At 42.4% G+C, this 23,373-nt stretch overlaps 1 protein-coding gene and 1 long non-coding RNA gene across 4 annotated transcripts in view; one reads left to right on the top strand and one right to left on the bottom strand.

Annotated features, from left to right (window-relative positions):
• RBM20 (RNA binding motif protein 20) overlaps positions 1–23,373 on the bottom strand; it is a 190,732-nt gene that overhangs the window by 142,256 nt on the left and 25,103 nt on the right. The window lies entirely within an intron of this gene.
• Positions 5,908–14,234, top strand: LOC118352677 (uncharacterized). The gene is made up of 3 exons (XR_004810205.2): positions 5,908–6,097; positions 10,131–10,253; positions 12,422–14,234. It is a non-coding gene; the product is annotated as an uncharacterized LOC118352677 (long non-coding RNA).

Raw genomic sequence — 23,373 nt, 5'->3', positions numbered from 1 at the left:
CTTCTTTCTCAAACTGCTCCCAAAAAAGTGATGAGGGTGGAGCACTTGCTAACTCATTCTATGAGTCCAGCATAATCCTGATACCAAAGCCAGTTAAAGACACTACAAGGGGCAGCCCCAGTGGCTCAGTGGTTTGGTGCCGCCTTCGGCCCAAGGTGTGATCCTGGAGACCCTGGATCGGGTCCCACGTCGGGCTCCCTGCATGGAGCCTGCTTCTCCCTCTGCCTGTATCTCTGCCTCTCTCTCTCTCTCTCTCTCTGTGTGTGTGTCTCTCATGAATAAATAAAATCTTTAAAAAAATAAAATAAAATAAAAAATAAAGACACTACAAGTGGGATGCTGGGGTGGTTCAGCAGTTGGGCGCCTGCCTTCGGCTCAGGTCGTGATCCTAAGATCTGGGATTGAGTCCCACATCAGGCTCCCTGCATGGAGCCTGCTTCTCCGTCTGCCTATGTCTCTGCTTCTTGCTCTTTCTGTGTCTCTCATGAATAAATAAATAAAACCTTTTAAAAAAACTAAAAACCAGTATTTCTTATTAGTGTTGATATAAGTTTTTCAATAAAATACTAGCAAACTGAATTCAGCTGCAAGTTAAAAGAATTATACACTATTACCAAATGGGATTTATTCCCAGAATACAAAGACATCTCACCATACAAAAATCATGCAATATAATACACCAGATTAACAGAATAAAGGGGAAAAAACAGATGATCATCTCAACTGATGCAGAAAAGGCATTAAACAGAATTCAACATGATAAAAACACTCAAACTAGGGCTAGAAGGGAGCTTCTCTTACTATAAAGGCATTTGTGAAAAACTCACCACTAACATCATACTTAATGATTAAAGACTAAAAATTTTTCCCCTGAGATCAGGATCAAGACAGATGCCCATTTTCCCCATTTCTGTCTAATGTAGTACTGGAAGATCTAGCCTGAATTTGGCAAGAAAAAGATTTTTTAAAAAGGCACTCACATTGGAAAGGAAGAAGTAAAATCATTGCTGTGTGCAGATGGAATGATGTAACATGTAGAAAACCCTAAAAATTCCACACCCCAAAAAAACATATTAGAGCCAAGCAGCAATCAATAAAGTTGCCAGATACAAAATCAACACACAAAATCAGTTGCATCTTTATACACTATGCAATGAACAAACCATAAAGGAAATCATGAAAACAATTCCACTTACAATAGCATCAAAAACAGCAGATGAAACACTTGTACACTGAAAACTACAAAACATTGCTGAAAAAAATTAAAGAACACATTAATAAATGAAGAAGCATTCCATACACATGGACTGGAAAACCTAATAATATTGTTAAGATGTCAATACTACCCAATGTAATCTACAGATTCAATACCATCTCTATCAAAATCTCAATGAAAAAACAAAACAAAAAAAAATCTCAATGAAATGTTTGACAGAAATAGAAAAATCCATCCTAAAATTCATATGGAATCTCAACAGACCATGAATAATCTTTAAAAAGAATAAATTTGGAAGACTGATATAAAACTTACTACAAAGCTATAGTAATCCAAACAGTGTGGTACTGGTATAGAAATAGAAATACACATATAGGGAACCCTGGGTGGCGCAGCGGTTTAGCGCCTGCCTTTGGCCCGGGGCGCGATCCTGGAGACCCGGGATCGAATCCCACATTGGGCTCCCATTGCATGGAGCCTGCTTTTCCCTCTGCCTGTGTCTCTGCCTCTCTCTCTCTCTCTCTCTCTCTCTCTCTGTGACTATCATAAATAAAAAAAAATTTTTTTAATTAAAAAAAAAAAGAAAAAAGAAATAGACATATAAACCTATCAAATGAAAAAGACAGTCCAGGGGGAAAACCTCATATATAAGGGGAAAGGGCCATCTTTTCAACAAACTGGATGTCCACATGCAGAAGAATGATGCTGGACCCTTACCCTATACAATATATTAAAAAAAAAAAAAACTCAAAATGAATCAAAGACTTAAACTACAAACCTATTTTTTAAGATTTTTTTAAAGATTTTATTTATTTATTCATGAGAGACACAGAGAGAGAGGCAGAGACATAGGCAGAAGGAGAAGCAGGCTCCTCAAGGGAAGCTCCATGTGGGACTCAATCCCAGGACTCTAAGACCATGCCCTGAGCCGGAAACAGATGCTTAACCACTGAGCCACGCAAGCATCCTTATTTATTTATTTTAGAGAGAGAACATGCAAGTGGGAGGAGGAGCAGAGTGGGGAGAAGCAGAGGGGAGGGAAAGAATCCCAAGCAGACTCCTTGCAGAGTGCTGAGCTGACATCGGACTCAATCCCAGGACCCTAAGAGCATGACCTGAACTAAAACCAAGGGTCAGGCACTCAACAGAGGCACCCCAAACCCCAATTTATGACAAAATATAGAGGAAAACAACATGACTTTGGATTTGCCAATGACTTCTTGGATATGACACCAAAAGCACAGGCAAAAAGAGAAAAATGGACAAACTGGACCTCATGAGAATTAAAAACTTTGTCCACTGAAGGACATGATCAACGAATGAGGACACAGTCCACAGAACCAGAGAAAATATATGCAAACCATATATCTAGTAAAGAATTTATATCGCAAATATACATAGAAATCCTACAATTCAATAACAAAAAAAAAAAACAACTCAAAAATAGGAAAAGGACAAAAGACTTGAATAGACAGTTTTCCAGAAAAGATTTACAAATGGCCATTAAGTATATGAAAAGATGCTCACCATCATTAGTTATAGAGTAATGCGATGTGAATTTGTGACAACAGATGAAGTGATACGCCCATTACAAGTATAAAGTGGGAGTGTTTCTATTTCTCGGTATTCTTGGTATCCTCAAGAAGCTGTGACATAAAAGAAGGGGGAGGTTTGGGATTGCAAATATTTAGAATGGGTTTTTTATCAAAACCACAAATGAGGTAACACTTACCATTCACTAGGATGGCCATAAAAAAAAACAAATAAACAAAAATAACAAGTGTTTTGAGGTGCCTGGCTGGCTCAATCGGTAGAGCAATGAGACTCATGATCTTGGGATTGTGAACTCAAGCCCCACATTGGGTGTAAAGATTACTTTAAAATCTTTTAAAGATGATACTAATACTTATTAGTATTATAAGTATTTTTGAGGATGTGTTCATTGCTGGTGGGAATGTAAAACGGTACAACCTCTGTAGCAAAGGTTTGGCAGTTCCTCAAAAAGCTAAACATAGAATTATCATATGACCCAGCAATTCCACTCCTAGGTACATACCTAAAAGAATGGAAATGGATACTTTTATACCAATGCTCATGGCTGCGTTATTCACAATACCCAACAGGTAGAAACAATCCATGTGTCCACCAAAGGATGACTGGATAAACAAAATACATACAATGGAAAATTATTAGCCATAAAATGAAATAAGTGCTGAAACATGCTACAGTATGGATGGATCTTGAAAACATTATGCTAAGTGAAATAAACCAGATACAAAAAAGTTCAAATATTTTATTATTCCATTTATATGAGATACCTAAATTACGCACATTTCTAGAAACAGAAGGTAGACCAGAGGTTACCAGGGCCTCCCAGGGAAAGGAGGAATTGGAAGTTACTTTTTAATGGATACAGAATTTCTACTTTTGGAAGATGAAAATGTTAAGGAAACAGGGTGGACAGCTAGCTACACAACAGTGTAAATGTATTTAATTCCACTGAATCACATATTTAAAAGTGGCTATATTATATGTGTTTTGCCACAATAAAAAAAATGGCCATAGCTGTTCACTTGAAATCATTCATTTCCAGGTCTTTAAAATAACTGATAACATTCCATTTAGTCATCTGAAAGCCCTACTTCAGTATTTTTAAATACCCATCATCCAGAAGCACTTAAAATGACAAAATCTCTTTTATGAGTGACATGATTTGACAAAGAGATAAAAAACCCATTCTAAATATTTGCAATCCCAAACCTCCCCCTTCTTTTATGTCACAGCTTCTTGAGGATACCAAGAATACCGAGAAACAGAAACACTGCCACTTTATACTTGTAATGGGAGTATCACTCTGTTGTCACAAATTCACAAAATGCCAAGGCACCTGGCTGGCTCAGTCAGTACAGCTACAAACTCATGATCTCGGGGTCGTGAGTTTGAGCCTCATGCTGGGTGTAGAGTTTACTTTAAAAACAACAACATAGGGATCCCTGGGTGGCGCAGCGGTTTGGCGCCTGCCTTTGGCCCAGGGCGCAATCCTGGAGACCCGGGATCGAATCCCACGTCGGGCTCCCGGTGCATGGAGCCTGCTTCTCCCTCTGCCTGTGTCTCTGTGCCTCTCTCTCTCTCTGTGACTATCATAAATAAATAAAAATTTAAAAAAAAATAAATAAATAAAAACAACAACATAAATTCACAAAATGCCATCAATGTCCGGCCAGACCCTATAGTGTGGAACCAGAAGCAACAGAAGCAAGGCTCTCAGTGGAATTTAACTTAAAACAAGTTCATCAGATTTTTAAAAGACCCACTAATAGCACAGAACACCACCGTGGATTTCCAACAAACAGGACTTGAGTGCAAAACACAGATGAAGCAGTTACCCCATCAAAACCAAGCAGCTGCTCTGAAGTTCCTGCCTACCACACTGAGAGGGAAGGCTGGTCCAATGTGACCAGGGCTCAAGATAGCCAAAAACGGCTAATAGGCTGGATTTCTTCCTCCCTCTGTGTCCTTAGTCTGCTTTATTTTTCTTCAACCACTTCTTAGCTCACATTCTATTCTCTGTGCTCGCATTTTTTTGTCCATGTCTGTCTCTTGGAAGCAAATTTCCATGAGGACAGGTTTGCCTCTGTTGCTCAGCCCTATCCTCCTTGAAGCAGAGCCCAGCCTTGCACTGAACCAAGAAGAGAGTGCAACAGTTCGGGTGGATGACAGATTCTTGTGGTAATGGGGATGCTCTGTCTCTTGACTGTGTCAAGGTCAATGTCCTGACTGTGACATTGGACTATAGTTTTCAAGATGTCACTCTTGGGAGGAAGTGGGTAAAGGGTACACAGGACCTCTCTCTATTACTTCACACTAATGCACGAGAGTCTACAGTAATTTCAATTAAAAGTTTGATTTTAAGAAGCTTACAAACAAAAAATTTAAGCAAGCAAGCAAACAAATGCGCCTCAAAATACCTGTCTGGTATTCTTCAAATCTGGCAAGCTTATGAAAAATAAGAAAAGACTGAGAAACTGTCACAGAGTGAGACCAGGGAGACATGACAACTGGGTGCCACATGGGATCCCAGAACAGAAAAAAGGACATTAGTGCGAAAACTGGAGGAATTTGAACAATGTCTATAATTTGGCCAATCGTATTATACCAGAGTTGGGACACCTCAGTGGCTCAGCAGTTGAGCATCTGCCTTCAGCCCAGGTTGTGATCCTGGAGACCCGGGATCAAGTCCCACGTCGGGCTCCCTGCATGGAGCCTGCTTCTCCTTCTGCCTGTGTCTCTGCCTCTCCCACTCTCTGTGTCTCTCATGAATAAATAAATAAAATATTTTTTTAAAAAAGTATTATGCCAGAGTTAATTTCTTAGTTTTGACAAATGTTCAGATATAAACTGTCAACATTAAGGGAGCTAGGTGAAGGCTATATGAGAACTCTCTACAGTTTCTTTGCAACTTTTTTATTCAACCTAGAATTACTCCAAAATAAAAGTTTATTTGTAAAAAAATGTAGGGTTGGAAGAGAATTGTCTAATAATGTGCCAGGTAGTTAACTAGAACTGCATACGTTTTACTTTTCAGATAAAAATCATGTAAACCTAAGCAATAAAAAAAAGTTCAAGTGTCCACTCTTATAAACAATTATGCTGTGGCTTGATTCCATAGTCCCTCATCCAAAATCCTTGGGGCCAGATTTGTTTTGGAATTTAGCATCTATTTGACTTCAAAGAAGAAACATGACACATGTGTTGTATATTACACCCCTGCAGGGGCAGGCGGCACCTTATCATCACACTCAAGAAGCATCTCAATCAGATGCCTGACGGCCACATGATGTAGGATAAATAAAGACTACAAACAGCTGCCTATTCTTCCAGGTAAGATTTTGTTGCCAAATTTTTGCTTAAAAACTTTCAATTTTCAAAGCTATTTGGATTTTATTTTATTTTTTATGATAGTTACAGAGAGAGAGAGGCAGAGACACAGGCAGAGGGAGAAGCAGGCTCCACGCACCGGGAGCCCGACGTGGGATTCGATCCCGGGTCTCCAGGATCGCACCCTGGGCCAAAGGCAGGCACCAAACCGCTGTGCCACCCAGGGATCCCCTATTTGGATTTTAAAATAGTGGCTAAGTGATTGTGGACTGGATTAATAGGATTCCCAATTAATAAACTTTTGGTTTTTACTGTTAGACTTCCAAATTTCTAAGTGCTTTCTCTCCCTCCTCCCCCTCTTCCTCCCTCTTTCTCTCCTTCCCTCCTCCTAACCCCCACCCCTGCCCCTCTCCATTTAGGAGTAGCCTCAAGAACAAGAACAACAAGCAGGGCCTTCTAGAATACTAATAACTTCACTCACCATAATACCCTCCAGTTCCATCCACGTTGAACAAATGGTGGGTATTTGTCATTTCTAATAGCTGAGGAATATTCCATTGTATACATAAACCACATCTTCTTTATCCATTCATCTTTCGATGGACACCGAGGCTCCTTCCACAGTTTGGCTATTGTGGACATTGCTGCTAGAAACATCCGGGTGCAGGTGTCCCTGAGTTTCATTGCATCTGTATCTTTGGGGTAAATCCCCAGCAGTGTAATTGCTAGGTCGTAGGTAGGGTCGTAGGGTCTATTTTTAGCTCTTTGAGGAGCCTCCACACAGTTTTCCAGAGTGGCTGCACCAGTTCACATTCCCACCAACAGTGTAAGAGGGTTCCCTTTTCTCCGCATCCTCTCTAACATTTGTGGTTTCCTGCCTTGTTAATTTTCCCCATTCTCACTGGTGTGAGGTGGTATCTCATTGTGGTTTTGATTTGTATTTCCCTGATGGCAAGTGATGCAGAGCATTTTCTCATGTGCATGTTGGCCATGTCTATGTCTTCCTCTGTGAGATTTCTCTTCATGTCTTTTGCCCATTTCATGATTGGATTGTTTGTTTCTTTGCTGTTGAGTTGAGTAAGTTCTTTATAGATCTTGGAAACTAGCCCTTTATCTGATACGTCATTTTCAAATATCTTCTCCCATTCTGTAGGTTGTCTTTGAGTTTTGTTGACTGTATCCTTTGCTGTGCAAAAGCTTTTTATCTTCATGAAGTCCCAATAGTTCATTTTTGCTTTTCTTTCTTTTGCCTTCGTGGATGTATCTTGCAAGAAGTTACTGTGGCTGAGTTCAAAAAGGGTGTTGCCTGTGTTCTTCTCTAGGATTTTGATGGAATCTTTTCTCACATTTAGATCTTTCATCCATTTTGAGTTTATCTTTGGGTATGGTGAAAGAGAGTGGTCTAGTTTCATTCTTCTGCATGTGGATGTCCAATTTTCCCAGCACCATTTATTGAAGAGACTGTCTTTCTTCCAATGCATAGTCTTTCTTCCTTTATCAAATATCAGTTGACCATAAAGTTCAGGGTCTACTTCTGGGTTCTCTATTCTGTTCCATTGATCTATGTGTCTGTTTTTGTGCCAGGACCACAGTGTCTTGATGACCACAGCTTTGTAGTACAACCTGAAATCTGGCATTGTGATGCCCCCAGATATGGCTTTCTTTTTTAAAATTCCCCTGGCTATTCGGGGTCTTTTCTGATTTCACACAAATCTTACGGGATGAGCACTGGGTGTTATTCTGTATGTTGGCAAATTGAACACCAATAAAAAATAAATTTATTATAAAAAAAGAATACTAATAACACTTAATTTCTTAATCCAGGGCTGGTCGGAAGAATAAAAATTCAGTGAGCTCTGCACATATAATTTGGCCACTTTTCTGTATTTATGTTAAATGTTGATGGAACTTTTTTTCAAAAGCAGCCATTACACAATTAGATTTAAGTCACAAAATATCAGCACTGCAAGAAATCTTCTCTCCCTTGAGAGATACAGTCTCATCCCTTGTGCGGCACAGCTCCAGACTGGTGAAGTGAGCTACCCAAGATCACACAGCAATGTCTGGGCAGAGCTGACCCCCAGCTCAACTCCTAGTACAGGGTTCTTTCTGTTATGCAAAAACATGAGATTTCTGTTTCAAACATTTGTTCTACAATATGTGTTACTAAGTAACTGGGGAAAGTTGTAATACCATCACATCGGAGTTAATACCACAACATTTTTTGCTCATTTAGATTTATTTTTTCCCATGAAATTACTGAACTGATGTCTGGATCAGATGTCTCCCTTTAATTTGGTGTAACTATGCTCCTCTCTAATGATGCGTAAAACCATCAATGACCATAAATACAATTTAAGTGTTTGTCACATCATCCAACTTAATCATTCCGCTATAAATACATCATGGATGATTTAAATTGCACTGATTGGGCTCATCACTAAAAAAGTGTTAACCCTCTAGAGAGCTATGACATTTTTAGGTTGAAAAAGGAAACACACACACACACACACACATACACAAAAAGGAAACACGATTTGAGTGCCTTTAATTTATTTATTGTTAATATCTTACTACTTTCAGTACCATATGACTTAGCTTTTGCTTTTGTTAAATTCATAACCTTGCTTTATGCAAGTTTACAACCTTGCTGTATGCAGCTCAACTGGGGCAGTACTAGAAAAGCAATGAGCTTATACTTGAGATACAACGTATTGCTTTCTTCCACTGGAAAAATAAATGATCTAGAAATATGCACACAAGCAAATTCCAAATGCCAGGCACCTGTAAGAACTTAGTTCTCTCAGATCAAACTGTAGTTTCCATAAAAGAAAACCACAGTCAAATCAGAGATTCTTAGCTGGGCTTCAGACTTTGGATCCCCGACATTCTATGCTAAATCTGGGGGGGAAGGGTGTGGGTGGGTGTGTATGTGTGTATAGGAGACCCAGACTTTCATCAGAATCTCCAAGGAAGCCATGACCTTCAATAAAGGAAGACTGAGGGAACCAGCCATTAGCTATTGTAAATAAATAGAGGGAAGTGAGGTCTGGATGGATGTAAGACCCACCCGTTTCTATTACAGGCTCTATTACAAAATATCTGAAGATCCTTGACAATATAGTAGAACATTATAACGTGGATGCTCATAACAGTCCTGTGAGGCAGGCAGGCGGACCTGATTCCATTTTGCAGAGGAGGAAAGTAAAGAACTTGTCAAGGCTCCATGGCTAACAAATGTGGACACCAAACACTGGGAATTCGAACTGCTTTTTAAAACACTTCCCATCAAAACTACATGCACATTTCTGTTACAGCTCTGTCATCACAACAGCCTGTACCACCGTGTTTTTAAAACAAATTCTCACATTATGTATTATGTAAAGAAATGCAATTTTTGGTGCAAGAGTCATAATTTATGTTTGACACAACATGCAAAAAAAATAAATAACCTTGCCTTTCTCATTACCTCCATACCTTCTACCTTCCCCCAGTCAAGGCCACCTCAAATTCTACCTCTATTTTCCATTTTTCCTTCCAGTCATTCTCTTCCAGGCACTAAACTAACTGATGGTAGAAATGTCTCTTCCCCATCCCTGCCAAACATGAAGCTGGCATCCCTTCCTGTCCCCCTGCGCCAACCCCCCAGAAGTCCCTCCTCTTCACCTCTCACTATGGACTACTAGGGACTTGCTAACTAAAATAGCAAAGAAAAATACATTCCATCACCCCTTCCTATCTAGGTGTTTAAATGCCACAGCTATCTTTCAGCTACCCTATGACCGTTCTGAGCACAGACACAGCTGTCAACACAGGAACAGAAAACAAGAAAGTCCCTGCGAGTTTGACCTGACAGAAGACAGGTTTGTCACCGGTCTCCAAGTCGAAAATAGATCACCCACCTCTCTGAAGGGCACAGGGCACTTTTCCACTCTTATCTCAGAGGCCTCCAGCAGTTACGTGAAATGCATGGAGCAGTTGATGGAATGAAATGTACAATCAACAATAGACTTTCAAAATAACTTCTTTTTGACAGGCCCGCCAAGGACAGGATGACAATGAATCCATAAGATCACGTGTAAAAGTGCTGAGCTTCCAGGAAAGCCCACACCATCAATGTCTTTAACCAAGCCAACAGTTGACCCAATCACCAAAGGAGGTGACCATACTTTATTTTTAAGATTTTATTTATTTATTTATTTCAGAGAGAGAGAGTGTGTGCGTGTATGTGCAGGCAGAGAGAGGGGCAAACGGAGAGGGAGAAGCCACTCCTCGCAGAACAGGGATCCCAAAGCAGAACTTGAACTCATGACCCTGAGATCAAGACCCGAGCTGAAGGCAGTTACCCAACTGACTGACCTACCCAAGCACCCCTTTCTATGATTTTTTTTTAAAGCCAGGTTTAGTCATTCTTTCTCCAAAAATTAAGTAGCTAAAAAATCTTTTGAAGTAAGGAATACACCTCTGTTCTAAGTAACAGGACGTGCCTTGATTATTCTCTCTTCCTTCTATCACATTGACCAAAGAGCCCTAAGTAAAGACATTTTCTAAAAGCATCTACAGAGCTAACAAAAATAGAAGAGCCATATCCACTGGCTGATCACCTAATCTCCCATATGATGACTAAAGGAATAATTTTAATTATAGGGAATAATAGAAATTTCTCTTACTTTAAAAAGTTGATTCAGCATACTCATTGTGTGTTTAAGAGCAGATCAGGGATCCCTGGGTGGCGCAGCGGTTTGGCACCTGCCTTTGGCCCAGGGCACGATCCTGGAGACCCGGGATCGAATCCCACATCGGGCTCCCAGTGCATAGAGCCTGCTTCTCCCTCTGCCTATGTCTCTGCCTCTCTCTCTCTCTGTGACTATCATAAATAAAAAAAATAAAAAATTTAAGATCAGATGGCTTATATTCTGGAAGTCTGTTTGGTTTTCTAATTGAGCCATTTAAACTAACATTTTAGGTTAATCTAGGAACGTGTATACAAAAGCAATAAAACTCTATTTACTTTAAACTCAGCACATAAGCAAGGGTTTCCACCTTTAAAGTTTCCAAACAAATAGAATAAAAAGAAAGCTCCCAAAGAGCAAGAGGGAAGAGACAACTCCAACCCTGGACCACACTCACAATTTATTTATTTATTTATTAAGATTTTATTTATTTATTCAGAGAGAGAGGCAGAGACACAGGCAGAGGGAGAAGCAGGCTCCATGCAGAGAGCCCAACGTGGGACTCGATCCAGGGTCTCCAGGATCACGCCCTGGGCTGCAGGCAGCACTAAACCGCTGCGCCACTGGGGCTGCCCCAAACTCACAATTTAAATCTGATCTAAAATGTACCAGAAAATACTACCAACTCCTTCACCCGAAAGATTAATGAAAACCAATTACCAGCTTCCACCCGTCCTGTCGCCCTAAGGCTGACCTCCCACTGCCCCTTAGCAGCTGTGTGGCAGGTTGGAAGTGTAAACTTGGCCAATGCTTCCGCTGAAAAATAAAACTGCCCTTCTGCCATTAACAAGTTAATGAAATGCAGACTTATTGGGTCTGAGGCTACCGGATGCCCACAGAGCTGTCATTAGAATAAAGCCAACTATGAAATCAAGAGGGTGGCCCAGAGCTGGATGAGACCAAAGAAGTCCAAAAGAGGTGACATTTGGCAGCCTCCTCAAAAATTGTGATCATCATAATAAAAAAGAACTATCCATGAGTCCACACTGATCTAAATAATTGATGAATATATAATTGGGGGAGATGGAACAGCTCTTCCTTACAGAAGAATTCCGATTAATAAATGTAGAAGAAATGAGTAGACAGAAACTCACCATTAGAAGGCTACAGTCATAACTGTTGCATGCAAGCTCCGCTGAAGGGTGCTAAAATTAGCAAGTGAGAGTTTGAGGAAAAACAGGGTATTTGCATAATCTTACAGTTATCTCCCAAGGAAGATATTCTTAATTACACAGGAAGGAAAAAAGCACCTTCTAACTTCAGAGCACCACCTCAACCAAGTGATTAAAAGATGCACATCCCCTCTGCGGGATTCTTATTTAAAAATGCAAAACTCATTTGCTCAGTGGGTTAAGCAACTGCCTTCAGCTCAGGTCATGATCTCAGGGTCCTGGAATGGAGTCCTGCTCAGGGGGAAGCCTGCTGCTCCCTCTGCCCCTTATCCCTCCCCCATGCTCCTATGCATGTGCTCTCTCTCTCTCTCTCTCTCAAATGAATATTTAAAAAATATTTAAAAAATAATAACAATGCAAAACCTCAATCAAATCATGAGAACACATCGGACAAACTCAAATCTAGGGTCTTTTTCCAACAGGGGTTGGCAAACTGCATCGCAACAGCCAAACCTGGACCTTTGCTTATTTTCAAAAATGAAGTTACACTGGAGCTCAGCCAAGCTCATTCATTCATTTATGTATCATCTCAGGGTGCTTTTGTGCTATGACAGCAAAGCCAAGGAGCTACAACAGGGACTACAGGACCTGCAAAGCTGGAAATATTTACTACCTGGCCCTTGACAGAAAAAATTGGCTGATCCTTGTTTACAAAAGTGACTGGCCAGGGCTCTTCCAAAGTGTCAAGTTCATAAAAGACAAGGCGAGATTGAGAAATTATCAAGCATTGGAGGAGAGGATGGAGACACAACAACTAAATGCCTGGACTGCATCCTGGAATAGAAAAAAAGCATTAGTGGGAAAATGGCTAAATTTTGGAGGAGGAAAGCCTGTAATTTGGTTACTAGTATTGTACCAATATTCCTTTCTTGTTTTTTTTTTTTTTCCTTTCTTGGTTTTGAGAAAACCAAGACGGTTATGTAAGTCGTTAACACAAAGGGAAGCTGGGTGAAAAGTACACAGGAACTCTGCTATATTTGTGGATTTTCTGTGATTTTTTGAAGTCAATCGATTTCAAAACAAAAAGTTAAAAAAGCATTGTGATGACCTTCTGAGCCAAAAAGAACCAGCATCACCTTCGAGGGTTTGTCTTTATCTGCCTTAAAGGTAACTGAAGGGACACCTGGGTGGCTCAGCAGTTGAGCGTCTGCCTTCAGCTCAGGGCATGATCCTCAAATCCCAGGATCCTGTCCCACTTTGGGCTCCCTGCATGAAGCCTGCTTCTCCCTCTGCCTGTGTCTCTGCCTCTCTCTCTCTCTCATGAATAAATAAATAAAATCTTTAAAAAAAAAAAAAAGGTAACTGAAAATAATTTCAACATCACAGATGCTTCATGAGTGACCTGAAGGCAGACAGGATTAGCAGGCAGCATGCCTTGTTTTACCCAATGCTGTCTTTTAAAAGACAGTATAGGGCACCCCGGGTGGCCCAGCGGTTTAGCACCACCTTCAGCCCGGGGTGTGATCCTGGAGACCTGGGATGGAGTCCCACGTCACACTCCCTGCGTGGAGCCTGCTTCTCCCTCTGCCTGTGTCTCTGCCTCTCTCAATCTCTCTCTCTCTCATAAATAAATAGATAAATAAATAAATAAATAAAATCTTTAAAAAGAATTTTTTAAAAAGACAGTATAACTTGAGGATCCCCATCTTTAAACATAAAGCGCCAAATAAAAGGATAAATGCAGACCTCTGACTCTCTCCATGGGGCCTTTCAAAGCCTAACCCAACCCCCAACTGTAAGAAGTAAGTGGACAGAAAATTTCCTTGCAAGTATCAGCACAGGAGGGGGAGATTTTGGGGCAGACCATGAAGGCAGATCCTATGTTCTGGGGTGCAGGGCCAGTTCTGTCACCAGCTCCTCAAGGAGCCCTGACAAGGGAGTGAAATGCTTTCTGCAGAGGGGTCCCTTCTGCATTCACTCCAGGGCTTTCCCTACATGGTCAGGGAGGAACAGAGAGAAACAGAGAAACCCTACTTCTCTCCCATTGAGCAACTGCCCCTTCACAGACATGGGTCATACAGAGTCAAGATTGATTGTGACTTTTAACAAATCACATCTACAATTATGCCAGAATTTAGAGAGAGAATCAGAGACACAGACTGTAAGAAAGAAGTGGAAAGGGGGGCTCTGGATGGCTCAGTCGGTTAAGGGTCTGCCTTCAATTCAGGTCATGATGTCAGGGTCAGGATTGAGCCCTGCATCAGGCTCCCTACTCAGCAGGGGCCTGCTTCTCCCTCTCCCTGTGTCCCTCTCCCCCCATCCCAGCTTGTGCTCTCTGCTCTCTCTCTCTCAAATAAATAAATAAAATCTTCAATAAAAGAAAATAAGTGGAAAGAAAAGAGAAGCAAAAGGGAACACAGGAGGGTGGGTGGAAGGACACAGGAGGAGCAGGAGAGAAAGGTGGGGGTGCAGCTCTCCCTTGCAAGTAGCAGCTGCACAAACTGACCCTCCAGAACCACCTATCTCCCTTGGGCCTTACTGACCGGCCCCAGTTTAAGTGGACCACACTGGGTCAAAGGGGAATGTCAACCCCCCACTCTGCCAAATGTCCACAATTCCCGGCCCCAGGTGAGCTGTCGCTGTGACAGCCACTGTGCGACAGAGCACCAGAGCCCAGGCTGGTCAGTCGTGGATGTCAGCCCTGCTGTTGGCCAGACACCCTTGGCAGATGCTGGCTCCCAGCTGAACACACGACCCAGTGAGGCCAAGGCCATCTATCATACCCCGCCGGCTGAGCAGTAAAGCGGATGGAGCTTAGAGAAGAAAGGCTCCTAGCACCCTTTTAGCTGACAGCGCTCGTCCTCCCCCCTTCGAGAGAAATGAACCCCTGAGGTGGGGGAAAACTGGGCAGTGGCTGATGCCATCTGGAGGAGGAAGAGGAGGCATTTTATGAATGGGCCATTTGGACAGGAAAACAGCCCTCCGGGCCTTCCCCCGCTGGTGCAGTCCCTCCTCCCTCGAGAAATTCTTTCAGGCCCATCTGCTCTGGAAGGAGGCAACACACCCAAGGAGCAAACCCACCACCCACTCCCTAGCTTCCGCCCCCACCAAGAACATTCCAGTGGTTTTGCCAAACAAACTAATTGCTCTTCCCCAGGGCAGCCTGCGTGACAACAGGTGCCCAGCTCTAGCACACCATTCACAGTTTCTGGATTGTATTGTTTTTAATTAGCTTACAGCATTGTTTTTAAGAATGGTGCTGTCCTATTGTGCCCTTCTCTAGCCATTTCAAACAAGGAAGCTGAAGCGGGGCAGTGTCAGTCTGGAGAGGAAACTGAGATGGAGGTGCCCTCTGGCTGCCTCTGGCATGAGACAGCATGAGCCATGAATGACAGTCACCAAATGAACCATGTGCGGCTGGGCCTGTCTGCCTGGATGGGCAACGTGTCTGCATGTGCCTCAGTCCATCAGGGCTGGAGGAAGACAGACCTGCCTTCCAGCCTCAGCCAAACCCACCCTCAGAAAACAGCCACGCTGCAGACAGGGAGACGTCCAGCCTTCTGCTTTCACCTGCCAGTCCTCCCACCTTACCCCCACCATACTTAAATCTGACTTTCTACATGACCCGTGAAGCAGGCACCAGAGGTAGGATCCCAAGACATAGGGGCTTATGTGACACGCCCAACTGAAGGATCACAATAACAGAAGCCACAATAATGATTAATAAGAAAAATGAAGTGAACGTGAACAGTAATTGGGCACTTGCCAGGCACTGTGCCAACCAATTTATAAGCCCTTGCTCCAACTCTGGAAGAGTATAGATGAGAAAGTTTCCGTTTTATGGATGCAAAAACTGATGCTTAAGAAGGACAAGTTTCCTGCCCAAGTGCACATGGCTACTTGGTGGAATGTTCTTGATTTAAACCCAGAACCTGCATGCTAACCCACTCCGGAGCCTCCTTGTCTCTGAACAAGGACCGCAGTGGAGCATGAACTCACCCGTACTCTGGGTCTGAATGAGTGTAAATCACATTATTCCAAGAATCCACAGATTCCCAATCTAGTGCTCCTACTGCATTGCACCAAAAACGTCATGTCCTGATTAAATATAAAGTGATTCTATTGGAATATTTTTCTACTGTCCATTCCTTATAAAATAAAACGTGATCCTAAAAAATACTCCTTAAGGTCATCAAGCTCAAACCTTCATACGCCACCTCGCCTAGTCGAAGGGAAGCCAAGCTCACTGACTGAAAGGGCTAGCAGCAGAACTCAGATCACTCTGGCTTGCACACCCAAGGATGCTTTCCAGAATCCAACTGCATCTCGTCAGAAATGAACAATAATGGAGAAGTTAATCAGATGTTTTCCACGATGGCCCTGACTCAGGGGCTCTGTTCCCCAGTGACACTGTAGTTGGTATGAGCCTGTTTTAACTAGAGCAGACCAGATTAGGAGAAGATCCACTGTTCATGATCTCAGCATGGCCACGGGCTCAAACCTGTCTTGAAACAAAATTCCATTTAGTGACATACTCAAGGCCAATTAATGGCAACATAATGTATTTAAATACCTTGACATGACACATTTTTTGCACAATCATTTTTAATCTTTGCTCTTTGTTTAGGTTTCCATAGGAATCTGTTTTGTATGAATAAACTTTTCAGTATTCCCAGAGTTCTATTTCTCCACCTTGGTTTGGAAGAAATCCCTTCTTCCCTTTAAATTATTTATCATAATTTATGTTTTCATAATTATCTGTATGTTTTGGTTTATGTTTGTTTTCTTCACTAAAGTCTCCATCCATGTTTTGTTTACCACTCAGTACCTATGACAGCTTCTAGCATGTGGTAGGTGTTCAATAAATACATTCAATGAACTAGGAATGAAATGTCCCATAGGTTCGGCTGGGAAGCAGTATGCTCTAGAGGATACAAACACCCTTTACTTCAAGCAAAACAATTTGGAAAGGCATTATCTTAGCAGCAAGATGGACCTCACATTACTTTTATTTTTTTTATTTTTTTTTATTTTTTATTTATTTATGATAGTCACACACAGAGAGAGAGAGAGGGGCAGAGACACAGGCAGAGGGAGAAGCAGGCTCCATGCACCAGGAGCCCGACATGGGACTTGATCCCACGTCCCCAGGATCGCGCCCTGGGCCAAAGGCAGGCACTAAACTGCTGCGCCACCCAGGGATCCCTCACATTACTTTTAGATAGACATCCATTACATGAAGATCAGCAACATAAAACAGAGGACCAACTATTTAAGATCCGTCTCTTCTAAAATCACCTATTAGGGGATCCCTGGGTGGCTCAGCAGTTTGGCACCTGCCTTCGGCCCAGGGCGTGATCCTGGAGTCCCAGGATTGAGTCCTACATCGGGCTCCCTGCATGGAGCCTGCTTCTCCCTCTGCCTGTGTCTCTGCCTCTCTTTCTCTCTGTGTCTCTCATGAATAAATAAATAAATAAAATCTTTAAAAAAATAAAAATCACCTATTAGAAAATGTATAAGGGGCACCGGAAGAGCATGCAATTCTTGATCTTGGGGTTCCAGCCCCACATTGGGTGTAGAAATTACTTAAAAATAAATAAACTTCTAAAAAAAGAAAAAGAAAGAAGGAAAGAAAGAAAGCAAGGGGGAAAGAAAAAAATTAAACAATAGGCAACACTCCAGCTTTTCCAAAATACCACTTAGCACCAAATAGGTCTGCAAGTAGCAATTCGATTCTGGCCGCCTTTGAAAACTTAAAAATTCTACAGCAACTCCAGGATTTTGATAAGTTTTTCACATTTTCAGACATACTCCTTTTTTTTTTTTTTTTAAGAGAGGGAGGTAGGGAGGAAGAGAGGGAGAAGGTGAGAGAGACAATCTTAAGCAGGGCTCCACACCTAGCACAGAGCCCAACACAGGGCTTGATCTCACGACCATGAGATTATGACCTGAGCCAAAATCAAGAGTCAGACTCTTAACTGACTGAGCTACCCAGGTGCTCCAACACACTACTTTTTTTTTTTCTTTGAACTTTTTATTTTTCCTGATAGCTTTTTTTTTTATTTTTTATTTATTTATGACAGTCACACACACACACACAGAGAGAGAGAGAGAGAGAGAGAGAGAGGCAGAGACACAGGCAGAGGGAGAAGCAGGCTCCATGCACACCGGGAGCCCGACGTGGGATTCGATCCTGGGTCTCCAGGATCGCGCCCTGGGCCAAAGGCAGGCGCCAAACCGCTGCGCCACCCAGGGATCCCACGCCACCCAGGGATCCCTCCTGATAGCTTTTGCATCTCCAAATTTCAAAACCAATATTGGATTAAGAGCAAAGAGCAACAAAGAACATTCAGTGGTTCCAAGGAAGCCAAGATGTATTATACCAAGAACAGAGAGATAAGAACAAATAGGTTTATCACAACCAAAAAAACCCTGAAAATCAGAAAAGGACATTGTGCTTTGTAGACATTTGCATCATGGCTTTTGAAATTCTTGGAGGAAGTAACATTAAGAGAAACTGTACACACACAGAATGCCACAGAGAGAAAAAAACTACCATGTGAACGGTGTGGAATGTGCAAGGACTCCAACATGAGAAGTGCTAAGTACTGTTTCTCCATGAACTGTCGAAGTGGTATTTCTAATTAGCATTTCATCTTAGAGTACAGTTTTTCTTCCGCTGTTTTTTCCCCCCTCTTAAGTGTGTTGTTTAAATGTCTCTAGGGACGCGTGGGTGGCTCAGTAGTTGAGTATCTGCCTTTGGCTCAGGGCATGATCCTGGAGTCCCTGGATAGAGTCCCACATCAGGCTCCCTGAATGGAGCCCGCTTCTCCTCCCTCTACCTCTCTCTCTGTGTGTGTCTCTTGTGAATAAATAAATAAAATCATAACTAACTAAATAAATGTCTCTGACTCAGTGATTATTATTGCATGCATTGTTTTACTTTATAGATAATTATTCAGTAAGCTACTTTCAAATATTTATTTTTCTCTCTGAGACGCAAGGCAATTATCTGCAATCGGCACCATCAGGAAGATGGAGGCAGCAGAGTGAGGACACCCATTTCAGTAGATCCTGATTTCAGCCCCTGGAATGCACAACTGGCACCGGATCCTGTGCTTAATTTCAGTACAATGGCAATGTCCTGGTTTTACCCTCCAAGTCTGGGAGGACAAAGAAAAATGCAGTCAGTTCTTGGAGCAATGCAGAACCACATCTGGAATGTGGTCCATTTCTGGAATGCTCCAGAAAGAGCAATTCCACATGCTGTATCTGTGTTAGCTAATTATTACTACAAGTGACACCAAACAAATTCTACCTGAATCATCTCTTACCCTCATTCCTTCTTCTTCTCAGAGACCTCTTTATAGCCCTATATATATTTGAGAAATAGAAGCCCGCAGTAGGTAGCTATCATGTCCTGCCCACTTAACTCCATGCTGGGCATTCCACTGGGTAATTTATGGAATTATCTCATTTAATCCTCCCAACAGCCCCAAAGTATTATTATCCCTTTTTCATATATGATGAAATCAAGGTTCAGAGAAATATTTCCAACATCAGAGCTAATAAGTAGTAGAGCCAGAATGTGAGCCCAGGAAAGGCTGGGCTTCTCTACAACCCATGGGAGACCACATTAATAGCATTAGGAACTCTCAACCATTACTAAGAGGTAGTAAGATATCATGGTGAAGGTCACAGGCTCTAAAAGAAACCAGGCTTCCTGACTTGGTCTATCTGAACCCCAACTCTGCCTCTTACTACCTGGAAGTTACTTAACTTTTTTATGTCTCAGTCCCTCTGCTATAAAGTGGGTATAATAACTGTGATCTGTCTCATAAGGTTGTTTGAGGACTAAACAACCTATATGTAAAGCCTTAGAACCACAGTGTCAGCACACAACAAAGGTTAGCTGCTAATGATATGCTGTCGGTGATGATGACAATGTGGTGGTGGTTTCAGGGATCAGCCTCTCTTCTTTACTTTGGGCTTCTCCCAAACCTAGACCCACCATCCTAGCTAAGCTTTTACCCACCACAAGCCAATAAAAATCTTATTCTCTTAACCAAGCCTGTCTCCTTTATTCCACCAGAGTCTTCTTGGGGTATTACTTCAGAAATTTCACTTCTACCCACCCGAAACCTGCTCTTTCCTTCAATTCCCTCCAACCCCACTCCCTCCAGAAGTCTTCCCCAAACACTGGAGCCCCATTGGTCTTCCCTTTTCAGATCATTTGCACCCACAATGCTGGCACGTAGAACATCATCGTCAATCAGCAACACACTGTGAATATAGAATTATATCCTATCTTGAAATACTCATTAGATATTTCAGCTTTCTTTGCCTTATCCCCATGACATGGTTGCAAGTTTCTTAAAGATAATACTCTATAAAAATACATTCTCTACAGTCAAGGACATAGAGCTAGTGTACATACACCCTAAAGAATCCTAAAGTTTATTGGCTTATATTATTTTAAGGCATTTAGAAATAATTATTTAAGATAATCAAATTATCTTCAACACTAAAAATGAACTAAAAAAAAGTCTAAAAACTACAGTCCATCAACATCCTCAAAAATACCAAACTATGAATTTTATCTCAAAGATCAAAGTAGTATCACTCTGAAAGCCAAGCTGCCTTACTACCAGCTTGTTAATATGCAGGCTTCCAAATGCAATTAAAATTATTTGGATTAAAAACCTTCAACACTATTAATCCAATGGGCTTCTAAGTGATCCACAAAGACTTAGGAGACATCATTGGGCTTAGGGAGTCACGACATACATGTTCTAGCAAGAGGTTGTGTAATTCAAGTCTGTTGGTCATCTGGAAAGGGACTGGAAATTGAGTATAATTTTAAGGAGACACTCAGAACTTGTTTAAACTGAAGGACGTTGGAATTCTGCTCTAACCCAAAAGTAGTAGGGTTTAAGAACTCACTGTTGTAAGCAAAGCCCCAGGAACAGAGATCAGACACAGAATGAACAGTGGTATCATTATAGATGTTTTAATGGATGATACAGGATGTAAGAACTGACCATGAACAACTCAAACATAAATTCCATCCAAACAGTTCACTTATTATTAAAACCCAGCCCTTCCAAAACATTTGTAGACTAATAGCTATAAGCCACATCTGCATTTCGGCACCTACCAGACACATGAAAGGACTAAAATGCACCCTTGAAGAGAGAAATCCTTTCCCTCTAGGCAACAACCATAACAGTCAATTGCAGTATGAAAGTAGGGGATGCTAAAAACCATATCAGGTCCAGTCCCTGCCCAAGAAGATACATCCTCAAACTGTCCTCAAGATGGAAGCCAGCCCCAAACAGATGTCCCACACATGAAGAATGGTACATCCTTTCTATGTGACTCAAGCCCAAGGGTTACAAAACCAATGCAATGTCAGACAGTGCTCTCCCTTAAACATACCAATCCAAGGTAACCTCAAGAAGCACTTCAGGCCTTGAGACGTAACTAAACCTCATTTCCCTCCATTTCAATATAAACCATGGTCCTCAAAGTGCAGAGAGTGGGAAATAGTGGGCTACCGAGTGCAGGCTTCCAGAGGTCAGTACCTAGTGCTCCTCACCTGCAGCCTTAGCCTCACTATCTCAGGAGGACTCTGAGTCTCAGCAGTGCTGGTGAGGCTGGCATACACACTCAGGCACAGCTAGCAGGAGTGAAAATTGGTACTAACCTTTTGTGGGTTTTTTTTTAAGATTTTATTTATTTATTCATGAGAGACGAGAGAGAGAGAGAGAGAGAGAGAGAGAGAGAGAGAGAGAGAGAGGCAGAGACACAGGCAGAGGGAGAAGCAGGCTCCATGCAGGGAGCCTGATGTGGGACTCCATCCTGGGTCTCCAGGATCATGCCCTGGGCTGAAGGTGGCGCTAAACCACTGAGCCACTGGGGCTGCCCAATACTAACCTTTTGGAAAGCCGTTTGAAAAATAGATGATAGACAGATAGATAGACTTAAAAATATCCCCACACTTTTTGCCCCAAATAATTATAATAATCATACTACAAGCTAATATGGAGAACACTTTGGGCAAAAAAGATGTTTACCGTGGAATTATTTTTTTAAAAAAGAAGAAAAAGAAAAACCCAATCACTTAAATATCCCACAGGGGATGGCTACACATATACACCTAATAAAATATTATGCAACCAGGGGATCCCTGGGTGGCTCAGTAGTTTAGCACCTGCCTGCCTTCCGCCCAAGCCGTGATCCTGGAGTCCCGGGATTGAGTCCGGCGTCGGGCTCCCTGCATGGAGCCTGCTTCTCCCGCTGCCTGTGTCTCTGCCTCTCTCTCTCTCTCTCTCTCTCTCTCTGTGTCCCATGAATAAATAAAATATTTTTAAAATAAAATATTATGCAACCAATATGTAGGTTTGTAAAATAATGTTAAGTGAAAAAAAAAGCAGACTTCAGAATTGAACATCTGAGTAAAATTAAAACTTGAAAGAAAAGGGATGTCTCAGTGGCTCAGTGATTGAGTGTCTGCCTTCGGCTGACGGCGTGATCCTGGAGTCCGGGGATCGAGTCCCACATCCAGCTTCCTGCATGAAGCCTGCTTCTCCTGTCTCTGCCTTTCTCTGTGTCTCTCATGAATAAATAAATAATTTTTTTTAAAAAATCTAGAAAGAAAAACTAATTTATGTACAGAAAAAGAAATTGGGGGGAAGCCCGGGTGGCTCAGCGGTTGAGTGTCTACCTTCCACCCAGGGCCTGATCCTGGAGACCCGGGATCAAGTCCCACATCGGGCTCCCTGCATGGAGCCTGCTTCTGCCTCTGCCTGTGTCTCTGCCTCTCTCTCTCTCTCATGAAGAAATAAACAAAATCAAGGAAGGAAGGAAGGAAGGAAGGAAGGAAGGAAGGAAGGAAGGAAGGAAGGAAGGAAGGAAGAAGGAAGGAGGAAGGAAGGAGGAAGGAAGGAAGGAGGAAGGAAGGAAGGAAGGGAGGGAGGAAGGAGGAAGGAGGAAGGAAGGAGGAAGGAAGGAAGGGAGGGAGGGAGAGAGGGAGGGAGGGAGGAAGGAAGGAGGGAGGGAGGAAGGAGGAAGGAAGAAGGAAGGAAGGGAGGGAGGGAGAGAGGGAGGGAGGGAGGAAGGAAGGGAGGGAGGGAGGGAGGAAGGGAGGGAGGGAGGAAGGAGGAAGGAGGAAGGAAGGAGGAAGGAAGGAAGGGAGGGAGGGAGAGAGGGAGGGAGGGAGGGAGGAAGGAGGGAGGGAGGGAGGAGGAAGGAGGAAGGAAGGAAGGGAGGGAGGGAGAGAGGGAGGGAGGGAGGGAGGAAGGAGGGAGGGAGGGAGGAGGAGGAAGGAGGAAGGAAGGAAGGAAGGAAGGAAGGAAGGAAGGAAGGAAGGAAGGAAGGAAGGAAGGAAGGAAGGAAGGAAGGAAGGAAGGGGTTAGCTGATTCTGGAGAGCGG

Source organism: Canis lupus, chromosome 28, assembly GCF_003254725.2.
Source record: "Canis lupus dingo isolate Sandy chromosome 28, ASM325472v2, whole genome shotgun sequence".
NCBI classification, from domain to species: Eukaryota; Metazoa; Chordata; class Mammalia; order Carnivora; family Canidae; genus Canis; species Canis lupus.
Note: the sequence above shows the minus strand (reverse complement) of the source record. Positions and strands in the feature narration are given on the sequence as shown.